The 19,925-nt window shown below is 52.1% G+C and overlaps 1 protein-coding gene across 2 annotated transcripts in view; it reads right to left on the reverse strand.

Annotated features, from left to right (window-relative positions):
• Positions 1 to 19,925, reverse strand: part of SEPTIN12 (septin 12) — a 67,374-nt gene that overhangs the window by 27,004 nt on the left and 20,445 nt on the right. Inside the window, exon 1 of one of the 2 annotated variants that reach the window (XR_012656525.1) lies at positions 6,491 to 7,067. The exons of the other annotated variant lie outside the window; for it this stretch is intronic. The gene's annotated coding sequence lies outside the window, so the exon portion shown is untranslated. Of the gene's footprint in view, positions 1 to 6,490; positions 7,068 to 19,925 lie in introns of those variants that run through there. 2 annotated transcript variants of the gene reach the window in all.

Raw genomic sequence — 19,925 nt, forward strand, 5'->3', positions numbered from 1 at the left:
CCCACTTCGTAGACTCAAAGAGACAGTCCTGCTTTCGCTGAATTAGAAGACACCCCGAGTTTTAATTTATACCCAGGATGCCAGGCCATAGCAAGTAAACATTTGATTCTACAAACACTGGCCTTCTATATACAATGATGCATGGGTCAGATACAGACTAGGGAGAGAGAATAGCAGCCATCGCACAAATGTGGCACCACTACTGACCACACAGCAAAGGGATCATGCAACAGGACAGCGGTGGCCCCAGTTACTTGGCACAGTTTTGCTGCTTGCTGCAGCAGAGAGGGAAAGGGACAGGGTTGATTGAGCGGCGTTTGCAGTTTTACTCCTGAGCCTTTGCACTGTTATCCAGTTGTAGTGTGGGATCTGGTTCCCTTCCAGATGATGGGTTGTACACACTGGAAGAAAGAGGGGATGTGGACAGAGAAGTGCCTCTTTCCAGCTGCCCTGGCAACCTCTCAGACACAGCCAAGGCTGGGACAATGGCTCAGAGTTCATCAACACATGCTTCTTCAATAGTGACAAGCTCGCAAGATCTGTCTAGGGGTTTGGGGCATGCCCAGGAGCTTGCAAGCTTAGCCCAGGCACTCTGGTGCAGGAGTCAGGAGAGATTTCACACTGAGGCAGGATCAGGATTTTTTAAATGGCTTGGTTCAGGCTCAGATGCAAATGCTGTGTGAAAAGCTGCCTGCACTGGATTTCCGAGTCAGAATGAAACCAGATGGCTGGCATGTGGGGAAGGGGAACATATGCATAGGAGCCACCAAACTTCTAAGACCATGGCTTGGAGCATTGGGAGCTCCCTGAAACAGGCTAAATTAACAGCTCTGAACCTGTCCACAACCTTCAGAAAAGGTGCAGCATGGGCAAAAGCAGCGCACGCTTCCTCCTCATCTCATCGATGGGCCTCAACTCTGGGCCAGTCAGTCCCCGTGCCAACAAAGGGGCCACTTAACCCACCATCATGGGTGGCACTTTGTGCTGGGAACACACCTGCCAGAGAATTAAGACCTTTGAATACCCAGCCTAAATTCTGGGTCCCTACCACAAGTCAAACCACACAATACAAAATCCAAACCTCAGCCCTCCCAAAACAAAGATGGCTGCATGCCTGGGATTTAGAGCCCTTGCTCTGGCAGATCGAAGGAGCGAATTCCAAACCTGAGGACATCTCTTGGGCAACATCCTGTTGGTAGCTCCCTTGTTTATACTCATTCAAGCACCACAGCAGATCTCAGCTGTGGCAGTACAAGATGGCATGGTTTCCAGGTCCTAGATCATATAGCCCTTCCTAGGTTAAACCCAATGCCTTGAATTCCACCTGGAAGCCAGTACACATCCCAGAGCACCGACTTATGAAAGTACAGAGCAGGCTGCAGGATTCTGCATTAACTTCAGGTTCTGGATGGTCTTGGGGTGCAGCCCCATGCAGAGCTCATAACAGCAGTCCTGCCTCAAGGTAACAACGGTGTGGATACTAGTGGCAAGGACCCTGCTTCAGAGACAAGAGGTCACATTCACTTAGCCAGGTGCAGAAGAAAATACCAGAACTCTTGGCCCAAGGCACATCCAGGCATGCCCCAGGATCTAACACTGCGTGAAACTCAGGCACCTCTTTGACAGACACGGTCCCTCACTCAGGCCAACCTTCTTCTCTCTGGACTGCATCACAGCCGGTAAGCCTTCATCAAAGGCCTGGCCTACAGAAAGGTTGCTCTGGTTTAACTACAAGGCGCTACTTTCAATGGGTACATCATTGTGTGAGGACACTCATGTTAGTCTACACTTGGTTTACGTTGTGTTAGCTCGCACCTGTGTGTTTAAGTAACTCAGTTTATTATCGCAACTTTAGTTTAAGTCAGAACAATTTCTGTACTTAGAGAAGCTCTAAGCCCCAAGCTCATCTAGTCATTGGGCATTTCATTCTTCTGCTCTGCTCAGGTCAGAGGTGAGAGATGCAGTGCTAGGGGCCATCAGCAATCTGAGGCCTGTTCATTAACTCTCCCAGTAGCTTCATATACACATGGAGCAGAAGCAGTGACAACATTGGTCACCGGGATCCCTCACAAGAGAACCTCATGGGCAGAGGAATGACCTTCCACTGTTATTCTGAAAGGTAATGATGGATCCTCTCCCCCAGGTCTGCAAGTACATCAGCAAAAACCTCATTTTCAATGGCATCAAAGGCTGACAATAAGTCTGAGACAACTGGCACAGACAACTTGTCTTCCTCCATCACTACGAGGAGATCAGTGAATTCAACTGATTCAGTTCCTATCCCATACCTTGATTAACTGAGGCCAGCAAGTCTGATATATCAAGAAGACACCAGAGTTGCCCCAACACACACACCTGCTCGATCATCTTGTTTAAACATAGGAGATGTACCATTGGTCAGTGGTGTGCCCCAACTTCAAAACTAAGAGACCACGGATGGTCCACGCCAGAGGATAGTGTCCATGTCTCCTCCAACACGCATTTCCAGTTCAAAACCAGACCCAACACATGGCCAGTCTTTCAAGGGAACTGACAGCCACTTAAAGCAGTCCAATTGCTGTCCTGGCAGTCACGGAAATCTGAACCATGCTCGAATTGTCATCTACCTGGACATTACAATCATCAAGCACTGCTAGTCCTCAGCTATTTCATTGCTACCGTAGTAGCCACCCAGAGACTACAGACCCAACGAGGTGCCTGCAGGGTCATCTTGGTTATGCACACAAAGACGGGGCCTCCATCCTTTATCGAATCAAGGATGGCGTTAACTGTACTAGTCAGCAACTCAGCATTCAACAGCCCGAACAGCGAACCACGGCCTTGCTCATCAGCACCTTGCACTCCTGGGAATTAATACCCCAAAGGAATTGAGTCCAAATGTCTTTCCTTTGATTTACACCTCTTGAACTGACAAGTGTGATGGTTTCCTCCTGCCTCCCCTCCCCTGCACACCACAGGCGTGAGGGGCACAAGGCATCAAACCAACTATTCCCTTGGGTCCTCCATATGCCAGCGCAGAGCAGCCTTGTTCAGCCTTCTCCGCTGCCCAAAGGTGCTCACTGGGGGGGTGGCAGCTAGAAGCCTGAATGAGAACCCCCCAACAATGTCCATCATAAGAAACCACCAGTCCCACAACTATCCTGCCCAACATTCTCCACGCAGACCAGTGGCCAGCACGGCCCCGCACTCACCATCAAGGATAATAAGAAGAAATAACTAAATAATCCATCCATCCATCCCAACCCGCACCCAGGCAACCTGCTGGTCTCTCACCCCCATGAGTGCCCAGCTCCACTTCTGGGGGTCTCACGCTAGCCCCAGTGGCCACTTCCCCAGTACTCTGATCTCAGCCAAACAGTCCTGTTAGAGGGGCTACCCAAAGGGCTGCTGAGTTCTGGGTTAAAGACAACAAGGACCAGGCCAGCCCACAATGCCTGGTGGCTCCATAGACCTAGTATGGCAGACCAGCACAGGTCATCAATCCAGGTGGGAATTCCAGCCCAGGGGCTGGGTTTCTTGCTCTACCTAAACATGTTGCCCCCGTCCTCATCTTAAGACCCATACACCAAAATTCCAAGCACCTATCTCAGTGCATCGTCTCCAGGGGCAGGATAGATTACTAGGATGCCAGGTGGCTGTGGGGAAGCTACAAGATGCTCCATTCACTTGCTCGCACCTGCAGATCAGGCAGGACATGTTCTGCCTCCCCCACCCCCCCATGGATCTTCAGGCAGTAGAAGGACAGACGGGCATTCACAGCAATAAGGACCAAGCTGTGGAGCCATCTTAAATAAGCATCTCCAAAGGCAGAGAGGCCAGTGTCCCAGGCCCTGGGGGAGGCTGGGAACTATACTGCAGCAGGAGTGGGCAGACACGTTCCCTGCACCCTGACACCAGTCACAGGATTCAGAGACCTGACAGCCCCGAGAGGACACTGGGGACACCAGATGGCAGGCAGCATGGGGCCCCTGCTAGGCTGCTATATGGTTCCAAGGCCTGCTGGGGGAGCATCCCCAGCCATGTAATCAGCCACCTGTGCACAACGCACACCCCACATAGGCATCTGTCTGGGCATGCACACAGGGGCACAGAGATTTCCACAACGTAACCCCTCTACAAGCTAGGCTTCAGTCTCTCTTACCCCCCACTGGACCTAGCTCCCAGCTGTGACTCCAAGGGTAGCAGCATCTTGGAGATCATGGCTCCAGAGCTAGTCAAGGGCTGCCCGTTAGACCCCAGCAGCCCATGGAGCAGGGTTGCCCCTCACCCACAGCAGGGATGGGCCCAGGACCCCCGCCTGCTTGGAGGCAGAGACAAAGGGGCTGCTGAGCAGCGCGGAGAGAAGATTCAGCATCTTTCCTCCTCCCTGAGCTCTTTGTCTACCACCTCCATAGTTCCTCCCCCAAATTTCCATTGTCTGCGTCCTACCTCGTCTGCGAGGTGCAGAGATCTCCAGCCCAGGGCTACAAGGCAGCCAGCGCAGGGCGCTCTCCGCTCCCCAGCTCCATGAGCAGCATGGAGCATGGACAGTCCCTCTCCTGCAGGTTAGGAAGTGCAGCAGCGGGGCTCCGAATCTGGTCTGTGTCAGTGCACAAAACAGTCCCCTCCCCTCTGCCAGCTCCCCCACAGGGATCAAGGCTGTCACACATGACCCACATGGTAATAATCCTCCCCACCCTCTCCCTCGGGATTCCCTCCTTCAGCAACAAACCCATTCAAGATGTTTGCCCACCTGCCCGGGCATGCTCAGTGTACAGAGCCAGCCTGGCTGGGAGCAGCAGCGTGGCTGGGCTTAGAGAAGATCTGACCAGTACTGTTGGTCACAGACACTCAAGCGAGGGCCCGCTCCTGGTACGGCTGCTCACAGGGAGGCATGTCAGTTCTGTCCATGCAGGGCACAAGTTTCCAGCCACCCCTTTCCTCCCAAGGAGGAATCCAGTCTCGGTGGCCTCCAATGCTCTCTGACACAGGATGTCGACAGGTGAGCTTTGGACTAGAAAACAGCCCCAGTGCAGCCCTGTAGTTTTGGTGCCACAACAAAGAAGCACATGGACCACGTCGGGCTAGGGTGACCAGATGTCCCGATTTTATAGGGACAGTCCCGATTTTGGGTCTTTTTCTTATATAGACTCCTATTACCTCCCACCCCTGTCCTGGTTTTTCACATTTGCTGTCTGATCACCCTATGTCGGCTCCTACTGTGGAGCTCAGACTGCAGCACACTTCGATGGCCGACTGGCTGAGGCTCAGCTCCTCACCTGCTTTCGGATGCTTCGGCTCAAGGGTCCCACGTGAGGCCACTGGGGAAAGTCAGAGTCCTGTTCTGCTCCTTCCCTGTTGCATCAGCTCCCTCTGCACCAGCCCAAGTTCCCTGATCCCTTTTTTAAGGGCGCACAACTCTGGCGGCTCATTGTTAGCATCCCTGGAGCAGCTGTCAGCCAGCAGCACTTCTCCCACCCCCAAACACCCAGCAAGCTGCCTGTATCCCAGCAGGACGCAAGACTGATGAGGACACGCCAGCAATGTGACAGTGTGAAAGAGGTAAGAACAAGGAAACCACACTTGCCAGAGAGTCGCCAAGTGCCACCGGCGAGCAGCACACAGCGGGGCTGGCTTGGCTGCGGGAACTTGGAGATCAAAGGCTGAGCTGCTCTCCAGTGACTTGAGGAAACAGGAAACCCCAGCAAGTGCCACCTTCACCCCAAAGTGGCATGTGTTTGACCCGTCACCGCTGGTCCTCCACCACCCCAACGACCTACAGACAGTCCTAGAATGCCACTTGCTCTGCCAATGGCTGCCGTGTTTCACTGGAGTGAATGCAATGTTAGAACATACCTGCATCATGCAGGAGTACATTGCACCTGTGTGTGCAGAGTATCGTAGGCCAGATCGCTTGGTGGGTGTACCTGGCAGCACAGGAGGCAAACTGCACCTGGGTGCACTGTCTCCCCCAGCTGCATGGCAGGCTCATTGCACCTGGACATTGCATGTGCCAGGAAGTACCATGCCAGGTAAGATGCACTGCACCTGTGCAGATGCAGTAAGGCACAACTGGCTGCATGAGCCCAGTGGAGAGCAGATGAGTCTGGGTAGAGGAGAGGAGAATGAGGGGCACAGGTTCACCGCTAGGTTGCAGCAGGCCTGAATTACCTATACAGTCCTATAGGAATCTCAGACCACATGGAAATCACACTGTACGCCAGCCGGGGCTGCAGGAAGCGAGCAGCAACCCACAGTCAACGGGTCTCTTTGCTGACTGGGCTTCATGCCTCAGAGCCTTCTTGGCTGGCGTAGCCTAGACCAAATTTTCAGCTTGCCACCGCACAAGGGAGAAACGCCACAAACGAGATGGGCCAAACCCCCAGAGCCCTGCAGAGGCCTCAGGGGGAGCCCAATGCAGTTCATCGTAAGTCCAGTTTCACACAGTCCACAACCGCCTCCACCCCAACCCCCCGAGAGAGCGGGGTTAGAAAAGGACGAGGACAGTTACCTCCTAGGCAGAGCAGGGCAGTCTCTCCAGCCCCCTGTGCACGCGTGGGCTGCTCCAGGGAGCTGTCCGCTTCTCGTGCGTGTGACGCTCAGGCCAGAGTGGGTGCTGGCAAAACCGATGCTGTGCTTCCTGCTTTGTGGTTTCGGCTTCCTATCAAGAGTGCTGAGCTGTACTGAGCTCGTTGCCATGGGAACGAGAGCCTAGGGTGGAGGGGAACGTCACTGGCACCAGGAGGGGTTCCAAGGTGGGCTGGCGAATGGTGCAAGCGGCAGGGCAGCGAGGGGTGCAAGGACAGGGCCAGGCAAGGCAGGATGAGAGACCAGCACCAAGCCTGCGTCCGACCAAGGTGCTTCTGAGATCATCCCACCAGGATCCTCTTCTCCAGCCTGAAGAGCCTGACTTGGAGCTTGGCACGCCGGCGTGCCATGGCAGCTGCGTTTGAAAACAGGCTGCTGAGCGCTTCAGGATCAGCTCCCGGGGGCAGATGGCGCACCCTGCAGAAGGAAAGTCCTCTCCTAGGCGGACACTAGGCCTCTCCCAGCTGCTCTGTCAGACTGCTGAGGCCCTTTCCTTCCCAGCACCGCAGCAGGGAGAGCCTGGGTTGGTCTCTGCGCAGGAAGCTTTCTGCAGAACGTCTTTATAGCCTGACATTTGCCTGGCTGGGCTTGGACTTGGTGACGTTTTCAGACAACAATAACCACTAACCTCCCCCACCACCATCCCGACACACACACAGAAACCCTGCAGCTGCAACCCACAGTATCCTGCTTCTGAACCTGTAAACCGCAGCTCACCCCACTTCGGCCCCTGCCACACATCTCCGTGAGCAGCAGCAACGGGAGGGAGCGTGTGGAAGGGCCTTTGGGAGGGGCAAGGAAAGAAAAGAGCAAAGAAAAGGTTTAAAGAAAGAGAGTCAGCGCTGGGGATGAGATGGGGAGTTGGCGAGTGCATGGCAGGCAAGTTCAGCCACCCACTGGCATCTCCTGGATGGAAGGCGCAACAGAGGAACGGGATGCATTCCTGCCATTGTGCCATGGGTGCTGAGAGACCCGGCCATGAGGAGGGGAATTCCACTCCTCCAAGGGCCTGTTTGCTCAGGGCTCCCAGTTCTCCACTTTCTCACAGCTCCAAGCAAACATTACAGCCCCGGAACACAAAGCAGAGCACTTCAGACAGGGCATCATGTTGATGGGTATTTACCCTGGGCTGCGGGTGTTTGCCCAGTCTCCCAGTCCTCACCCCGCCCCTCCTGTAGATTCAGGTGCTTTTTCCCTCATGAGACTCTTGGAAAAGCAGTAAGAGCAGAGGTACAATGCAAGACAGGGACAGCCATGTATGCAGTATGACAGCAAACAAGCTACAGGTGGTGGGCTGTAGAGCACGGCCAGTGGGTAGCCTCAGCATGTATGCAGGGAGTTGTGTTGTGCAAGAAGTTCCATCTTTGCACTGCCAGAGGGAGGGAAGGGGATTTTGCACCAACACGTGTAAAGACACAAACGTTCCCGTACATCAATGCAGACGGCAATCTTTGGGCAAGTGTAATTTCTAATGCTGACGTTCAAAGATGAAGAAGCCAAGGCAACGGTTGAGTGGGGAAAAATGTCTTACTGTCGCTCAGAAAAAGCGGGGTTTCCTTCAGAATTAGGACTGACTATCTGGTCATTTTCACAAACTGGAAGGCGAATGGAATGCTGTTGTGACTATTTCACACACATCCATGTGCACGCAGGATACCATCCAGCAAGGCTGTGCCCTCTGTCTTCTTGATAGGATAAGGTGGCCTTTCCAGGAAGTGTTGAAACATCCTAGTGCCTTCTGGCAGTAACTGCTACCAGCTGTGACAACACTGAAGGAGACTGGGACTGTCTAACCCGCACTCCCCTACCCACTCCCTCTCCATCAATACAGAAACCATCACGTGCAGCAGCCAGCGTCAACCACCCCAGGAGCCAGATGGGAAGGAATGAGAGCAGAGGAGTAGAGACTCTGTTGGTACAGAGATGATGGAACTTGGAAGGAACACCAAGGAGAGTCTTTATACTAGGGCTGTAGATTAATCGCAGTTAACTTATGTGATTAACTCAAAAAAATTAATCGTGATTAACTGCAGTTTTAATTGCGTTGTTAAACAAGAGACTACCAATTGAAATTCATTAAATATTTTGGATGTTTTTCTACATTTTCAAATATATCTTGTATGCTGTGGTGTAATTGAAATCAAAGTGTATATTTTGATTACAAATATTTGCACTGTAAAAATGATAAACAGAATAGTACTTTTCAATTCACCTCATACAAATACTGTAGTGCAATCTTTGTCCTGAAAGTGTAACTTACAAATGTAGAATTTTTTTGTGTTACATAACTGCACTCAAAAACAAAACAATATAAAACTTAAGAGACTACAAGTCCACTCAGTCCTACTTCTTGTTCAGCCAGTTGCTAAGACAAACAAGATTGTTTATATTTACGGAAGATAATGCTGCCCTCTTCTTATTTACAGTGTCACCAGAAAGTGAGAACAGGCATTTCCATGGCACTTTTGTAGCTGGCATTGCAAGGTGTTTATGTGCCAGATATACTAAACATTCATATGCCCTTTTATGCTTTGGCCATCATTCCAGAGGACATGCTTCCATGCTGACGATGCTCATTAAAAAAATAATGCACTAATTTAATTTCTGACTGAACTCCTTGGGGGAGAATTGTATGTTACCTGCTTGGTTTTATCCACATTCTGCCATATATTTCATGTTATAGCAGTCTTAGATGATGACCCAGCACATGTTGTTCATTTTAAGAACACTTTCACAGCAGATTTCACAAAACGCAAAGAAGGTACCAATATGAGATGTCTAAAGATAGCTACAGAACTCAACCGAAGATTTACGAATCTGAAGTACCTTGCAAAATCTGAGAGGGATGAGGTATAGAGCATGCTTTCAGAAGTCTTAAAAGAGCAACACTGATGCAGAAACTACAGGACCCGAACCACCAAAAAAGAAAATCAACCTTCTGCTGGTGGCATCTGACTCAGATAATGAAAATGAACATGCGTCGGTCCGCACTGCTTTGGATGGTTTTGGAGTAGAACCTGTCATCAACATGGACACATGTCCCCTGGAATGGTGGCTGAAAGCATGCACATCTGGCAGATAAATATCTTGTGATGCCAGCTAAAACAGTGCCATGAGAACACCTGTTCTCACTTTCAGGTGACATTGTAAACAAAAAGCACACAGCATTATCTCCCGTAAATGTGAACAAGCTTGTTTGTCTGAGCGATTGTCTGAACAAGAAGTAGGACTGAGTGGACTGGAAAGCTCTAAAATTTTACATTGTTTTATTTTTGAATGCAGTATTTTTGTACCTAATCTTATATTTGGACATTCAACTTTCATGATGAAGAGATTGCACTACAGTACTTGTATTGTGTGAATTGAAAAATACTATTTCTTTTGTCTTTTTACAGTGCAGACACTTGTAATAGAAAATAAAGTGAGCACTGTACAATTTGTCTTCTGTGTTGTAATTAAAATCAATATATTTGAAAATGTAGAAAACATCCAAAAATATTTAAATAAATGGTATTCTATTATTGTTTAACAGTGCCATTAATCGTGGTTAATTTTTTTTAATCACTTGACAGCCCTACTTTATACCCCAGGTGGTTCTGCTGGACTTCCCACCTACTCCACTGCCCATATTTCCGAGTCCTGGGATGGACTAAATAGTCACAAGGAGAGAGAATCAGGGAGGGGGGTGACAAGAGAGAAGGGCAGAGAACCAGAGGTGGGGAAAAGACTGGGAGAGGGCAAAGGATAGGGGAGGATGATGAAGGAGGAAAGACATTGAGCCCAACCACTCTCACTTGCTCATGCCCATGGAGCAGCTCACCCAAGGAGCTCACAGATTGCAGCACCTGTGCAGGCTGCAACAACACCCTTTGCCCCCAACAACCGATTGCTGATGGTAACAAAACAACCCAGCCCCAGACTCTACAGGTGTCAGCAATGGGGGGAGGGAGGGAAGGGAGAATCCAAGCAAAGAACAGATCCCGGTCTCATCTACAGCATGAAGAGGAGGGGATGGCGAAGCTAAAGGTCATGGATCCTTTCTGAATGCACCACTCCCAGTAAGGGGCTTAATTACCCCCTTTGGTCTGCTGGGGTCCTGGGTGCGGGACACAACTCCTCTGTTGCAGTGAGTCAGCAGGGTAACACCCCAACCCACCAGTGTGGGAGGGTAGCTCGCTCCTCTGGGGTGTGACCTTAGAGGAGGCGGGCATGGGGATGGGAAAGCCCCCAAACTTTGCTCAGTCCCCAAGGCGGTTAATCACTGACATTGTTCTAATGGAGTTTTGGGGTGAGGCCAGTGCCAGCAGCTGAATGAGAACCCCTGCAGGGCCACACGGGGAGGAGGCCGGTGATCTCTGGGGCTTCCCTCGTCTCAGCCTGGGGAGGGGCAATTCATCTCTAATCCCCTGAGAACCCCTCTTAGTCACACCAGGGCAGATTATCCTTCAGCGTGCCCCTCTATCCTACCTAGGGGGAACTGACTCTCTGCCTGTCTGTCTCCCTGAGCCCCTCTGCCCCCAGCTGGGAGGGGTGCCTGTGTCCCATCTCTCCCCCAGAACCCCTCTGCCCCCAGCTAGGAGGGATGCCCGTGCCCACTCTCTCCCTGAGAGCCCCTCTGCCCCCAGCCTGGAGGGTTGTTTGTGCCTCCTCTCACTCCCCTCTCCCCCCCAGGGATGTGTGTCCCTGCCCCATCCCCCCTGAACCCCCTTCCCCACACTCGCTCCCCGGACCAGAGGGCTGTTCTCCCCCCTGCTCTCTTACGTTATGTCACAAGCCAAGCGTGGCACCCTTCCTTGCCCAAACAGCCATGGAACCTCAGGCCCAGCTGGTGCTAACTGAACTCAGGGAGGCTGGAGATGGTGCCGGGGCGGAACCAGAGCACAGGTGATGCAACGGTTGTTAAGAAGCGGTGTAGTCAGGTTGGAGTCTCTTAAAGGGATACTGCCAAGTCCCAAGAAATTGCAAGCACAACGGTCCCACCCAGGGCCCGCGTGCAATGCTTTGTACAGCAAGTGCCGCCAGGGATTCCGCTCTCTCCCCCTCCAGTACCTCTGCTGCATCCAACAGCACCTGCCAGCACCTGCCACCACCAATGTGATGAAACAACCATGCGCAGGGGATGGGAGACACTACCTTGCAAAGGTTTAAGGGTGTTAAAAAACTTGCAGTACTGACTGAGAAGTAAAAATGCAGGAGTCCTGCAGTTGCAGCAATGGGATAATTAAATGCACGCATGTCTGTGGGCGTGTGGGTGTGAGAGAGGAATATCCACCTTCCCTTTCCCTGCCATTGTACTGATGCCTCTTTCAGTTGCCATTTCAGTTTCCAAATGTCTTGACCAGGCCCACTGGCTGCAAGGGGTCTGCGATCAGGGTAAACATCAGTTACGTGCTAGTGTAACTGACACTGCCCAGAACTGTGTGACTGTTAGAGGTTATTGCTTCTGGGGTCTGGTGCAGAGACAGGTTTTTGGTGGGCACGGGGTACGATGTTCGCATCAGGAATTTGGTGCCCTACTTGCTGTTTGGTCCCATCAGCTAAGTGTTCATTACGGGTAGTGGAGGGCTGCTCTGCAAGCAGGACATGCTCTGGCAAGCCTCTTTATCTGAACCAGGGATGAGTAAACAGCATTTCTCTCTCTTCCAATCTGTTTAGAAAGGGGAAACACTGGCTACCTGCCCCACCCTCTCCCTGACAAAAGCAGTGGCTAAGCCTACTGGGGGTAGCACTGCTCCATGGTTAATAACACACTAACACAGGGGTGGGAAGTAGGAGATGCGGCTTCTCAGCCCAGCCGCTTGCTTTGTGACCGTGCGCAAGTCAGATGTGGCTGCTGATTTTGGGTGCCCAACCTGAGACATAAAGACAACGTAAATCTTTACATACGCCTCTTTGCTCATCTTCTAGATCAGTGGTTCTCAACCCTTCTCGGCTCAGGACCCGCTTGTAAATAGCTACGGCCTGTCGCGACCCCGTCAGTTGTCTGTGGGTGGAGGCCCCGGGGCAGTTTTGGTCATGCCTGCCTGGCACTCATCCCACAGTGGCAGCTCCTGTGCTGTGGGGCTGGCTGGGCTTGGCTCTCCCCTCTGGGTGTTGCAACTCTGGGGTTGCAGCAATGCTCAGGTTTGGCCCCACCCCCCCCAACTGGACCAAGTTGGTGAGAGTGGAGTTGTGACCTGGCTCCTGAGGTTGCAGTGCCACTCACTCAAATTTGGCCTACCTGGACTCCTATTGTCATGACGGCGAGGCCAAACCTGAGTGGTGCTGGGAACCCAGAGGCTGCAGTGCCTGGAGCAGGGAGGTGAGCCCAGTCAGCCCTGTGGGGCAGGAGCCACAGGAACTGGCACGCAACCCTTTGAAGGATTCTGGTGACCCAGTTTGGATCCTAGACTATGGGTTGAGGCCATATGCAGGAATACAGCAATTACCATATTGGCTCAGCCCAGCCACCTAGTGCTGTAACCCGTCTTCAACAATGGTCAATGGCAGAAACCTGAGAGGAAGCAGTTTCTGAGCTTCTGGAGATTGACCCCTTGTGAGAATCCAGCACATGGCAGACACAGGCAGCTCTGCTCTGCAGGGAAGCTCAGTTTGAAATGTGAGGTGAGAAATGAGAGCAAAGGAAGGAGGGTTGTTATAGGTAACAAAACCTTCTGGTCAGCTCATAAATGTCACCCGGCCCTGTGAGACCTGCGTGGAAAATCCTGCTTTCATTCACTATGTTCCACAAAGAAAGGACCCTGCTTTGGTCAGTTTTGTGTAGAGAGAGAGGATCTGGATGCGCTCTGAACACAGACAGATGATGGTGACCCTTAGCATCTAATGGCGCTTCACAGCTAAGCACTCTGCAGACATGGCTCAGGGGAAAGTACTGAAAGTACCCAATTTGGCCAGGAAATGAGGTGTGTGCCGTGTGTGTGTTGGGTGTGTATAGCTGTGTGTATAGTGCGTGTGTGTTGGGTGCAGGTGTGTAGCTGTGTGTGTGGAGGGGTGTGTGCGTGTGTGTAGCTGTGTGTGTGTTGGGTGCATTTGTGTAGCTTTGTGTGCTTGCGTGTGTGTGTGTGTAGCTCTGTGTGTGTGTTGGGTGCATGTGTGTAGCTGTGAGTGTGTTGTGTGTGTGTTGGGGGATCTTCTCCAGCTGATGGCTTGAAAATGGTGACATTTTGCCCTAGATCAGTGTGGCAGAACTGTTCCCTTTCTCCTTGTGAACAGCAATCCCTCAGGCTGGAAAGACATTGGGGCTGATTCTCTTTTCAAAACTGGTGCAATTCAGGAGTGACTCCATTGCAGACCATGGAGTGAGACAGATGTAAAAGTGGTGTGAGAAGCTGGCATTTCACACAGTCCTCTCACGTTACCCCTCTAGAGAGTGCACCCCTGGGGTGGATCATCTCACTCGGCTCCCCTAGTGGGGAAGGGTGCCTATTTGGGACTACCACTGGTAACTGGGTGCTGGGCTCTGTGCTTTGCACAGGTGTGCCCAGGTCTGCATTCCAGGCCTCAGACTCACTTGCCCCACCTCACTGGACTGTGCTGAATTCTCATTCGATGCTACTCATGGAGCTAAATTCTCCAACCGAACTTCCCCACGTCAGGTAAATCCCAGCACAGGAACAGTCTCCTCCTGCTGACAAGTCAGAGGTGATGAGAACTAGCCAGAGAGGCTGGCGGAGGAGGGAGTTCCCCACTGCACTGGTGAGTTCCATCACGACCTTCCTCCACCTCTTGGAGCCTGGGAGGGGAATTTGAGGCCCACTCCATCCATTCTGCCCTAGGTTTCCCCACATTGCCCAACCAGCAGCCTTTGAGCCTGTCCATAGGGACCACTTTGTGTTGGGTGAGAGGGGAAGTCAGTGTTCATAGTCCACAGGGCTCCTTGGAGTATGTGAGGGAGACAAACTCCGCTAATGACACTCTGCCAGCGACTGTCCTCCTTGCCCTCAGCCCATTCACCTGATGGTCATTGGCCACCCAGACCACCACATCCCCTACGGGCCCGGATCAGCTTCTTTTACACCTACAGCGTGTTATTTGCACACAACAGTGCAGTCTGCTGGGGGCTGTAATACACTTTTCTACATCTGGTTGCTGGGCATGTGTGTGGGGTTCAGACGCCTGTGACAGACGGTCAGACAGGATGACGGCCTTAAATTCTGTGTCTATAACTTTCCCAAGCATGGTGCATGATATGGCCCAAGGATCGATGGCTGAGGAGGATGGGGGAAGGAGGTTGTGGCTCAGGGTTTGTGGGGAAGGGGAAAGCCCAGTGTGTTCTGGCTGCCACACCCAGATCTCTTTACATGTCCTAATTGATTACTCTAAAGAGCTCCCACATGAGGCTCCCGTCATCCCCATTTTACAGCTGGGAAAACCGAGGCACGGAGCGCTTAAGCCCACCTTTTCCAAGAGAGGACATTGGCTGGTTGTTTGAACTGAGACAAATGAAGCCTGATTTTCAGAAGTACTGAGTTCCACAAAACGGAGATACCCGACAAGCTTTGGCCTAAGTGACTTGCCCACGGTCAGCGGTGGAGCTAGGAATGGAACCCAGGAGTTCTGGCGTGACTCCTGGTGCTCTACCCCAACCAGCGACACCATCCTCCCCTGAAGACTGGCCCTTGCCAAAAGGCTGTCTGGATCCCCCTGAAACCAGGTTGCTTGGGAAAAAAACTCCCAGGCCTGGCCGGGTGGCACCTGGGCCAATCACACGGCAGTCTGGAAAATGGAAAGCATGTCCCCCTTGGTGGTGTGCCAGGCGGGAAGCCACAGCCACATGAGGTGGCACCCTAGGGGGCTCTGCACTTTACTGCAGGCAGAGCCTGCCGGGAAGGCTGAGCCCTGGCAAAAAGGAGCGTTAGTTTGTATAATGGTGCATGTCTGAGACCATGACTGTAGGGTGACCCTTCAGGAGCAGCGGAGCTCTGGCGATGGCTTCTTAAAGGCAGTGGAGCTGAGAACGAAGGCAGCCATGGGGCTGAGGAGGCTCCTTTGCCCCCCGCCCCACTAGGCTGGAGAGCGGCTGTTTTAAGCAAGCTGATGTGCAAGCTCCGCTTTGCGGCAAGGGGCAGTCGTGGCTCAGAGAGGAACATGGGATGCCAGAGCTGATCACAGCTTCAGCCCCCTGTCACCTTGCTGCTGGGGGGTGAGTTAGCTCTCCACAGGTGTGGTAAATCAGCAGAAGAACTCCTGCATAACTGGGGCCACCACTGGTGACTCTCTTTCCCTGCTTGTAGCTAGTGCCATGTACTCCTGCTCCTGCCCATCCCATGCCGGCTCTAAACACATGGCTAGTTATTTCGCTACAGCCGACCTCTCCCCTCACTCTCCTGGCTCACCATGATCACTGCTGCTTGGAAAACCAAGCCCCAACTGGTTAGTACGAGCACCACGACTAAGGAGTAACAGCTGTGCAACCCACACAAATCCTTTCAAAAGCTGCTCATTAAGAGCTAATGTCGCAAGATAAATGGTTCCCTTTGGACAGACCTGTTCAGGGACTAATTCGAGCTGTTTTATTTTCCAGGCAGGAGGTGAGTAATCCCAGAGCCACATTCTATTACAACGATTTAATTACTGATGAAGGTTTAATCAGCGTGTGATCTATGGAAGCCCTAAGATTATATGGACACAAATGGGTGTCTAGCCCAGCCATCCTTACTGCTGTTTCATATCCGGTGTCCTAGCACTGTCTAGTGGTCAGAGCACAGGACAGGGAGCCAGGAGATCTGGCTCACCTTGGGTGACCTTCACCGGGAGCCTGATCCTCAGAAGTGCTAAGCATTCATGGCACCAATTAAAGTCAATATGTGCTGCAGGGACTCAGATCCTCTGCCAGTCCAGGGCCGCCCAGAGGATTCAGGGGGCCTGGGGCAGGGCCGGGTCTTTGGTGACAATTCAGCAACGGGTCCCTGTCAGAGGGAAGGATCCACTGCTGAATTGCAGCCGAAGAATGAAACGGCACCGGTAGAGCAGCCTAAGTGCCGCTAATCGCAGTTGTTGTTGTTTTTTTCTCCGCCACTTGCGGTGCTTGTACTCACCAGGCGGCGCACTGAGGCTTAGGCAGCACTTCAGTGGTGGGTCCTTCACTCGCTCCGAGTCTTCGGCTGCACTGAAGGACCCGCTGCTGAAGACCGGAAGCGAGTGAAGGGTCCGCCGCTGAAGTGCCGACGAAAACCTGGAGGAGCTCAGGGGGCCCCTGCAGGGCCTGGGACAAATTGCCCCACTTGCCCCGCCCCTGGGTGGCCCTGTGCCAGTCAACCCTCAGCATTGGAGCGTCAGTTTCATTCACTGTAAAATGAGAAGACGACTCCTTCCCTAGCAGCGTCCCAGAGCCTGACTGCTCCATTAGTGTGTGCAAAGCACTTTGAGGAGCTCCCCGTTAGCATCCACAGAGCTCTCTCATTGGCCTCTTGCAAACCCCTCCTTAAAACTCTCCTTTGCCATGATGCCAACACAAAACTGGCCAGTGCTTAGATGCTAATACCCCTGCCTGTCATGCTGACCTGTGCTGTCTCATTGTTTCCTTGTGCTCCCCTGACTGTATCCATCAGTTGTCGCATGTCTTAGACTGTAAGGTCTTTGGGACAAGGAACTGTTTGTGCAGCACCTAGCACAATGGGTCCATGACAGGCTAGGTGGTACTGCAGTATGACTAATAAATAACATATTCAGATGATCACAGCAATCAAGCTGCTTTCCAATTAGCTGAAGTCTCTTTTCTTCTCATTGTATTAACTTTTATCACATGCTGTTTGTAAAGCACTTTGAGAAGGTGAGATGCTTTGTATGTTATAGGATCAATAAGTCAGAAACCAGCCATCCTGCGTGGCCTGGTACAGGTGGCAGCCATCCCATGCAGCACAGCACAGAATCCAGCCACCCTGCACGGCCTGGCACAGATGCCAGCCATTCCATTCAGCACAGCACAGAATCCAGCCACCCTGCACGGCCTGGCACAGATGCCAGCCCTTCCATGCAGCACAGCACTGAATCCAGCCACCCTGCACAGCCTGGCCCAGATGCCAGCCGGAGGCCTGGCCCAGAATCCAGCCACCCTGCATGGCCTGGTTCAGAATCCAGGAGGCAGAGGCCAGCACTTTCAGAAGGGCTCACCCAGCTCCATAAGTGAGGCCATTGGAAGGTCAGAGGAAGAAAGGTGGAGCGGAGGCAAAGAAGAGAAAGAAGAAAAGAAACACCAAAATAGCTAAGTACACTTCTCCTCTGAGGGTCCACTTCCTCTGGGTGCCTCTGAGGAGCAGAAAGCATTCCTAAACTGCTTCAGTCAAGCCTAAGTAAATTGAGAGGAGGGGCCCCCTTTACACACCCCACCAGGCATGATCTGTGACCAGCAGCCAGCTCCCTTCTATCCTCCCACTCACACTGGGGCAGGGACTGCTCTGTGCCTGCCCGTCAGTTCTAGTCTATTTTCTCACTGCTCTGAGCTCCACAGCGTCTGTTTATGCATGTGAGGACCTGGACAAAGCCACCCACATCAGCCCAGGAATATTTGGGCCTTTCTTGGTTTTGTAACCTGAGCCAGGGGAAAGCGGCTGACAACTCCCATATGTATAGAAGGGAAACGGTGACTGGCTCAGCATTTTGGCACAAGAGTAAGATTTTTTGGTAGTGCAGAGACAATGCAGGGGAATTTAGTAGAGGCTCCAAGCACTGGTATGCACAGAGGTATTAGAACCATGGCTCTCTACATGCACTGGGAGAAATGGAGAACTCTTGAGAGGTTTGATAAAGTTTTTAGCTCACGCTCCCTCCCTTCCCCGCCACCCTTTTTCACAGTTGAGCAACTCTGCTCTTTGCAGGACTAGATGGGAGCAGAAGCAGAAGTGAAAACTGTCGCACTTGAAGCAGTGCTGGCCTGGCAGGAGCATGAGAAAAATTCATGGGAGTCAAGTACCAGGCTCCTGTACTGTCCCCTTTCTTGCCTGGAGATTTCCACCCTTCCAATGGGATAGCTACTTCAGATGGCCAGGAGAGACTTCAGCTTCATGGGATGCAAGCCATTAGCAATCCAATTCCAGACCCTGCTGTCAGTGGGGGTAGACTGAAGATCTGAGGTTGGAATCAGTACTGGAGAACCAAGGAACGACATACAAATAACCCTTCGGTCCCATCCTCATCTTATCGCCTCCTTCCAAGAACATAGCCCCACTCCTACTGCTCAGCATGGCCCCACTTCACTGCAGAAGCAGGCATCGTCCTCTACCTCAGACAGCCCAGGAGCTCCAAGCTCAGCAGTTAGGGCTTTCATGTCTACTGAGTAAAATGGGGGCTTTGGCCAGCAAGACGTTTTCCCAAGAGGGGAGCAGAAATTCCAGCCCTGAGCCGCTTGTCCTCCTCCCCCGCTGTCGCGGGAGCCCCAGGATCTTTGTGGGCAACCCTGACACAAGAACTGGAAATGAAACATGGCCTGCTGCACCGTTGCTCGGTGTGCTAGCTTCCTGGGGAGATGAGCAGGCCCAAGCCCGCATCCTGAGCAGCTTTGTAGTGCCTAGAACCTGGCTACTGGGAAACCAGATTCCTTCAGATGTCTCAGGGGAACTGAAAGGCCCAGGAAACCTGAGTGGCCTGGGGTATCAGAATGGACTGGAGAGTCTCTCCATCTAGGATGCAAGCTTGGCATGGATGGGATCTAGGTGTGATAGTCACTGACTGTTGCTTTCATATGGTGGCTGTCCGGTGGCCTGGATGACATGAGCTTGTTTGTCTCCTTCCAATTCTCAGCAGACATGTGTCCACATGACAAAAACCATCCTCACTTTCACTAATTGGGGGAGGCTAAGGGTGGAATGGGCCAAGGAGACTGCACTATTCTCTCTCTCGTAGAGGAGGGCCCTCTGGGGTGGGTCGAAGGCACCTTGGAAAGGAAGTGTAAGGAGCTTACAATTTTTGGCATCCCCTGCTTGGAGGATCAAGAGAGGACAGAAGATAATTGTTATTCATCAACAACTGATCAAAGAAACCCAGGAGCATCCCTGAGACATGTTAGCAGCAAGGGCTACATCAATCAGTCATCACAAAGGACAATGAGCAGCACCAGGGCAGGAAACACCACACCTGGCCCAAGCGGACTGGACACACTTCCAGCCCCACACACTCCCAGACAGCTGGGTGAAAGGACAAATCTTTTTTGGCAAAAATAAATAAATAAATAAATAAAATAATTAAAAAAAATTTGCAGATTGCAGAAGACACCAAATCGTCTTGCAAAATTCAAGGACGTTTTACCAATACCTAAACTAGACAGGTGGAGGTTCCCCGCGCATGCAAAGAAGGGCTACGGTTCCTGCTGAAGTGCAAAGCCGGCTTGTTCCAGCCCCAGAGGAATCGGAAGAGGCAGTCCC

Source organism: Chelonoidis abingdonii, chromosome 9, assembly GCF_003597395.2.
Source record: "Chelonoidis abingdonii isolate Lonesome George chromosome 9, CheloAbing_2.0, whole genome shotgun sequence".
Classification (NCBI taxonomy): Eukaryota; Metazoa; Chordata; order Testudines; family Testudinidae; genus Chelonoidis; species Chelonoidis abingdonii.